Raw genomic sequence first — 7,922 nt, 5'->3', positions numbered from 1 at the left:
GGCGTTACCTTCCCGCCGGAGCAGTACCTATTGATGCACTCACATTTGCATGTTTTCGAACTTCTGGGTTGGCAGAAGCTGGGGCTAACAGTGGGGGCTCTCTCCGCTCCCCCAATTCAAACCTGTGGCCTTTCAGTCCAGAAGTTCAGCAGCTCAGCGCTTTAACACGCTGCACCATCAGGGGATATTATTTCCTAAAGGTTGTGAATATACAATATTTCTGATTGGTTTTTTTTTGTTTGTTGGAGGCAAGTATGAATGCTACAATTAGGAAAAATGATTAGGATGTAATGGCCTTGCAGCTTTAAAACCTGGCTGTTTCCTCCCTGAGTGAATTTTTTGTTGGGAGGTGTTAGCTGGCCCTGATTGTTTCCTGTCTGGAATTCCCTTGTTTTCAGAGTGGTGTTGTTTGCGATATTTTATGTGCTTTTACTGTCTGTGGCCCTGAGAAAACAGAGGATTTTCCAGACTTTGATGATGGGAATACTTTGTTGGGAGGTGTTAGCTGGCCCTGATTGTTTCCTGTCTGGAATACCCTTGTTTTCAGAGTGATGTTGTTTGCAATATTTTATGTGCTTCTACTGTCTGTGGCCCTGAGAAAACAGGATTTGCCAGACTTTGATGATGGGAATACTTTGTTGGGAGGTGTTAGCTGGCCCTGATTGTTTCCTGTGTGGAATTCCCCTGTTTATTTATACTGTCCTGGTTTTAGAGATTATATTGTTCTGCATTATTCTATCCCAGTAATTATTTCATATTAAATTAGAATCTCACTTATCCAACATTCGCTTATACAATGTTCTGGATTATCCAACGCAGTCTGCCTTTTCATAATCAATGCTTTTGTAGTCAGTGTTTTAAATTCATTGTGATATTTTAGTGGTAAATTTGTTAATACAGTACAGTAGAGTCTCACTTATCCAACATAAATGGGCTGGCAGAACGTTGGATAAGCGAATATGTTGGATAATGAGGAATTAAGGATAACCCTATTAAACATCAAATTAAGTTATGATTTTACAAATTAAGCACCAAAACATCATGTTAGACAACAAATTTGTCAGAAAAAGTAGTTCAGTACACAGTAATGCTATGTAGTAATTACTGTATTTATGAATTTAGCACCAAAATATCACGATATATTGAAAGCATTGACTACAAAAATGCGTTGGATAATCCAGAACGTTGGATAAGCGAGAGAAGCCTAAGTGAGGCCTAAATCTGCCTGTCCCCTAACTGAAACCTGGCTGTCCCTTGGTTGCTAGGCAACCAAGTGGGCAGAGATTAGCCCTCTAAACTGGCAGCAATTGGATAAAAAAATTATTGCTCTCCCTCCAATTAGGACTTTCTTTTTCTTTTCTTTTTGTTGTATCAACCTTGAGGCGTGGATGATGGGTTGTGTTGTCAAATTTTGAGGTTGGGGGGCCTGTACTTTTGTTGTTTTGTGAATTGCCGTGATGCCATCACTCTTTTATATATATAGATTGTTATAATTAAACAAAAGCCCATTTAACATTAATGTCTGCAAAAAGCTTTTAAAATTATTAATTTTGGTCAAAATCCACAAAGACCCAAATGTGTTAGCATGCCACAAGTCTCTTTCAGTGGTAGAGCAATGCTGTATCACAACTTGCCATTTCTATTGGGGCGGGGGGGGGGGGGTGGTATCGTGGATGTGTGTGAATTATTGGTCAAGTCTTTTCTATTTGCTCACAACCTGTTGCTCAATTCTTTGAATGAAGGAATTTTTTGTCACACAACTTTCCAGACTGAATGCACATTTTTCTTCTCCAGAATAGGGTGGGGTTGTCTTTAGCAATTTGTTCTTCCAAACTTTTTTTTGTGTCAGGAGAAACGGCAAGTTGCTTCTGGTGTGAGAGAATAGATAGTCTGCAAAGACGTTCCCCAGGGGATGCCCAGATATTTGATGTTTTTACCATCTTTGTGGAGCCTTCGGTGGCCTAGGGGATAAAAGCCTCATGACATGAAGGTTGAGTTGCTGACCTGAAGGCTGCTAGGTTCGAATCCCACCCAGGGAGAGTGCGGATAAGCTCCCTCTATCAGCTCCAGCTCCAAGCGGGGACATGAGAGAAGCCTCCCACAAGGATGGTAAAACATCAAAACATCCGGGCATCCCTTGGGCAACGTCCTTGCAGACTGCCAATTCTCTCACTCCAGAAGGAACTCTGGTTGCTCCTGACATGAAAAAAAAAATCCTTGTGGGAGGCATCTCTCATGTCCCCACATGGGGAGCTGGAGCTGACAGAGGGAGCTCATTTGTGCTTTCCACAGATCTGAACTGGCAACCTTCAGGTCAGCAACCCAACCTTTAAGTCAGCAGTCCTGCTGGCACAAGAATTTAACCCATTGCGCCACCAGGGACTCCTTTCTTCCAAACTAAAAGCCATATATAACAAGGATTGACTGACAGATTGATTTAAGTAGACAAGAAGCTCTTTAAAAATACTGTCTGACACACATAATCTTGTGTGCATTCTTAATAACCAGTGCTTCCTTTTGTATGCTTGTATTGCCTTTGAAGATATTATTAACAGTCGTCTTAATAAGCTGTTTTCCTCTTGATTTCCAGCTGTTCCTGAGTGACACCACATCAAGTACTGCTTTCTTAAGCAATTTAGCTGGTTGAATTCAAAAGATGCTGAGATGAAATAAAAGAAACTCATAATTCTACTGTGTAACCCACCAGGAAGCTTTCTCTTTGCACAGTCCTGTTGAAATGAAGGAGTATTTCTATAACTCTAGCCCATTTATCTGGCTTCCTCGGGAGAACACGTTGGTGATTTAAAATGTTTTCATGTTTGTTTTTCAGATTAACTGAATGTTCTGCTTGCACCTCTTATGTAAGGAGAAGGTAGATTTATCAAATTGTTATGTGTCTTCCTCTTTTGTAATAGATGCTCCTTTAGAAAAATAATAGAAATTGTGCACCTCTTCAGATGTTGTTGGACTTCAACTCCCAGACTCCTTCTCCATTGGCTAAATTGCCTGGGACTGCGAGTAGTTATGGTCCATCAGTATTTGGAGAATGACTATAATTCTTATCCCTTCTTTAGAACCTCATTTATGACTACATGACAAGAATACCTTCAATTTATCATATTGCTGTATTAAAGTGCTGTGATGAAACCCATAACCAGGTTCACCTCACTTCCAGCTGTTAAATCCCCATTATCTATCTTGCTCTTTCCCCTTAAGATTCTTCCCTGGATCTGGTAACTGGAAGTCAAGGAGACCACTATGTGTGAAAAGTGTCTCATGTTTATCAAGGGGTTCTGTGTGGTAAAACTAGTCTTCCTTGTTAATTGTTAAATTAAGACACCGAGATAGAGATGCAATTTTTTAAAAAGTCAGTTTACATCTCATCTTATACTGTTTCCACACAGAGAACACAAAGTAACACTTTTGTTAGGGTAACTTCTCCCTGAATTCTCTTCATATTCTCAACATGCAAAACACTATTCAGTGCTGGGCACCACAATTCCAGAAGGAATTGACTAGCTAGACTTGCTAGAACGTGTCCAGAGAAGGGTTACCAAAATGGTAAAAGTTCTGGAAACCAAGCTCTATGAGGCGTGAACCAGAGAGCTGGATATGTTTAGCTTGGAGAATAATAATATAATAATAATAATAATAACAACAACAACCACCACCACCAGCACCACCCAAAATGCAGACTGTGCAAGGAAACTGATGAAACCATTGATCATATCCTCAGCTGCTGTAAGAAAATCGCACAGACAGACTACAAACAGAGGCACAATTATGTGGCCCAAATGATTAATTGGAACTTATGCCTCAAGTACCACCTCCCAGCAGCAAAGAACTGGTGGGATCACAAACCTGCAAAAGTATTGGAAAATGAGCACGCAAAGATACTGTGAGACTTTCGAATCCAGACTGACAAAGTTCTGGATCACAACACACCAGACATCACAGTTGTGGAAAAGAAAAAGGTTTGGATCATTGATGTTGCCATCCCAGGTGACAGTTGCATTGACGAAAAACAACAGGAAAAACTCAGCTGCTATCAGGACCTCAAGATTGAACTTCAAAGACTCTGGCAGAAACCAGTGCAGGTGGTCCCAGTGGTGATTGGCACATTGGGTGCCATGCCAAAAGATCTCAGCCGGCATTTGGAAACAATAGGCATTGACAAAATTATGATCTGCCAACTGCAAAAAGCCACCCTATTGGGATCTGCGCGCATCGTCCGAAAATACATCACACAGTCCTAGACACTTGGGAAGTGTTTGACTTGTGATTTTGTGATACGAAATCCATCATATCTATTCTGTTTGCTGTGTCATACAACAACAACAACAACAACCTTATTTATATCCCGCCCCATTTTCCCTAGGGGACTTGGGGCAGCTTACAAGAGAAGAGAAGTTTAAGAGGCAACATAGCTTTATTCAAATATTTGAAAGGATGTCATATGGAAGATAGAGCAAGCTTGTTTATTATTGTTCTAATCTAGAGACTTAAGACACAGAGCATTGGATTCAAACTACAGGAAAGGAGATTCCATCTAAACATTAGGAAGAATTTCCTTCTGGTAAGAGCTGTTTGACAGTGAAATATACTGCCTTGTAGTGTGGTGGGGTTTCCTTGTCTGTAAGGTTTTGCACAAAGGCTGGATTTCTATTGCCAGGAATACTTTGATTTTGTATCCTGCATAGCAGAGAATTGGGCTTGATGGCTTTTGTTGTTTCTTCCAAAGCTATGATTTTACTTCTGACTGGTCCTAACCAACCTATAATAGACAGTCTTCTAATTTGTACCCTTCCTCCATAAACCCCACCCCTAGTATTTCATGAGTTGTGATTAGCTGAATCTACCCAGGCCTATCCAGTTTCTCAGTTCACAAAGGCTTATGAAATTCTTAGTTACACATTTGTGTAATCTTAGGTCCAAACTTATATTAAATACAGAGTGCATGTGTGAGCAAAGAGCAGGCTCCTGTGGAAGGCCTGGGCTGTGGCGCAGGCTGGTGAGCAGCCAGCTGCCAGCTGCAACAAATCACTCTGACCAAGAGGTCATGAGTTCGAGGCCAGCTCGGAGCCTGCGTTTGTCTTTGTTCTATGTTAAGGCATTGAATGTTTGCCTTATATGTGTAATGTGATCCGCCCTGAGTCCCCTTCGGGGTGAGAAGGGCGGAATATAAATACTGTAAATAAATAAATAAATAAATAAATATTACTAATGCCCTTGAGAAATAAAGAACAATATATAGGAAATAATCTTTGCACTCTTTGAGGTATCTAGGAATAGCAGCTTTCCTATTTAGTGGGAAAATGGGGCTGGCAAACCTTATTGCTGGAAATATACATCAGGAAACTGGAATCCCTTGTATCCTGAGCATTTTTAGACTTAGTGCGGTTCAAGTAAAACTCCACCAACTTTGACCATCCACCATACAGTTTGTACTCAAGTTTCATTAAAAAAACCCTAATCAATACATGGTAAGAAGACACTGTTCTACAGATCAGAGACACTACACCTTGGTATAGAAGGTATACTTATTCCAATCTGCTCTTCTCTCATATGTTTGAGTACACATGCATACAAACAGTTCATTGCTGGGTTGCTGTGAGTTTTCCAGGCTGTATGGCCATGTTCCAGAAGCATTCTCTCCTAATGTTTTGCCCACATCCATGGTAGGCATCCTCAGAAGTTGTGAGATCTGTTGGAAACTAGGCAAGTGGGGTTTACATACTTGTGGAATGTCCAGGGTGAAGAAACAACTTTTGTCTGTTTTTCATTGTTGTTTAGTGCTTCTTGTGTTAAGTAAGAACTCATTTTAATTAGTAGGTTTTGTGAGACAAAAATAGTGTTTTAAAACAAATGTAAAACAAATTTTGAGCAAGTAATTGATTAGCAACTAATTTTAACCAAATCTAATTTGTGGGTAAAAGCAATTAAAAATATATCAAATGCTGCCCTCCAGCTCTTGTCTAACACAGACGGCCCTGAGTCCTGCTGCACTTGCTTACCTTGTCAGCAAGGACTGGAGTGTAGGGGAAAGTGGCTGGAGATTGGGTTGTTGTATGTTTTCCAGGCTGTATGGCCATATTCCAGTAGTATTCTCTCCTGACGTTTCGCCCACATCTATGGCAGGCATCCTCAGCAGTTGTGAGGTAAAAGCTTCATTGTCCATATGTTGTGAAGCTGGTCCTCTACACGTATGTGTGAGTAAAGAAAATGAGACAGATGTATGATACAGATTTAATGTAATATTTATTTTGGCCCTTGATGTTGTAAATGATTTGTGTGTTGTAAGTGAATTGGAGAACGAGGTGGCAAAGGTAGACTAGATTTCATAGCCCATTTTCTCAGTCATGTATATATATAATGAATAAAATTCCTCTGAGAAGAGCAGTCCAATAATATCTGGGGGGGGGCACATATTCACCATTCTGGTTCTAAAAAAATAAAAGAGTAGAAAACAAAATGGGAGTTTGGTTTGGCATCTTGATCACCTCTATGGCATCTTATTTCCATCATCATCAACTCAGAGGCAAACCCAAAATCTACTAACACAGCTACTAAATGAAGCTGCTAAGTAGCCAGATGCTACAAATAATAATAATAAAATTATTTGTCTTAAAAGTTGCATGTTTTATAGGGAATGCAAGATACAAAGTTAAATTCAGCAGTACCCAGTCACCACCAGTACCATGTAAATGTGTACAAGTTTGCATGGCTACATACATAGAGTGCATTTTAAAACTGAAATCTGAAGTAGAGGTGATGTGTCAATTGATAGGGAACAGTATGCCTAGGCAAGCCTCACACGTATACAGTCCTCCCCTACTCTAATGGTATTTTATGTTTATAATTGCTGCATCCCTGAAAGGATGCCTAGGTTGAATGTCATCTTCCCAGTGGCCCGTCTGTTTTTCTCCCATTATGCTTGCTGTGTCTGAAACTTGTTCCCACTTTGTCAGTCATGCCACTTTCTCTTCTGGCTCTAAAACTGTCTTGGAGCTGTACTTTCCTGTCCTGCATTGTCTGCTACCAATTAATCTTCTCTATATTACAACTCATTTGTCAGGCCATTTCCTTTATCTTTGTCCTAACCAGAACAGAGGTTCTTCATCTAACCCTTTGGTGGCCATTTAAAAGTTGAGCATATGCACACCTCCTACCTGTATCAAGTAATTCAACTAAACTGGGTCAAAATGTGTGTTATGTCTTGTGTTTGTGTGACTGAACTTTCTTTCTCCTTCCTCTCTATTGGAAGTCCCTGTACATGCTACAAACAATCTCAGAAATTTAAGGGGGGCATTTCTGAACATTGAAGAAGTTATTATAGATGGCTTTATTGGGATATGAAACCACATAAAGTCAGACAGAGGAATCTTACATGAAAGTAGCTCTCAACTGTGTGAGGTTCTATGCTCTGATTCTGTTCTGTCATTTTGTACTACAGAAGAGATGTAACATGCTTAATTACGACAATGAGAAGGAAATTGGATTGCTGTGGTTTTTTCAGCCTGTATGGCCATGTTCCAGTAGTAGGATTCTCTCCTGATGTTTTGCTTGCATCTGTGACTGGCATTTTCAGAGGTCTGTTGGAGGTGAGGCAAGTGGAGTGTATCTGTGGAATCTCCAGGGTGGGAGAAAGAACCCTTGCCTGTCTAAAGTGAGTGTGAATGTTGCAGTTAGCAAGCTCGAATAGCATTAAGTAGTCATGAAGGTTCAAAGTCAATCAGTGAGGATATCGGCATAGAGGTAGCCTGGCTGTTGTAGCCTGAAGGCACCCTCTGTTTGGGAGGTGTTAATTGGCAATTTGATTGTTTGCTGTCTGCAATTCCCCTGTTTTTAAGTGGTGTTCCTTATTGTTGTCTTGATTCTGGTATTCTTTAATACTGGTAACAGAATTTGTTCATTTTCATGGT

Source organism: Anolis carolinensis, chromosome 1 (assembly GCF_035594765.1).
Source record: "Anolis carolinensis isolate JA03-04 chromosome 1, rAnoCar3.1.pri, whole genome shotgun sequence".
NCBI lineage: Eukaryota > Metazoa > Chordata > Lepidosauria > Squamata > Dactyloidae > Anolis > Anolis carolinensis.
The sequence above is the reverse complement of the archived record's forward strand: the minus strand, read 5'-3'. Positions refer to the sequence as shown.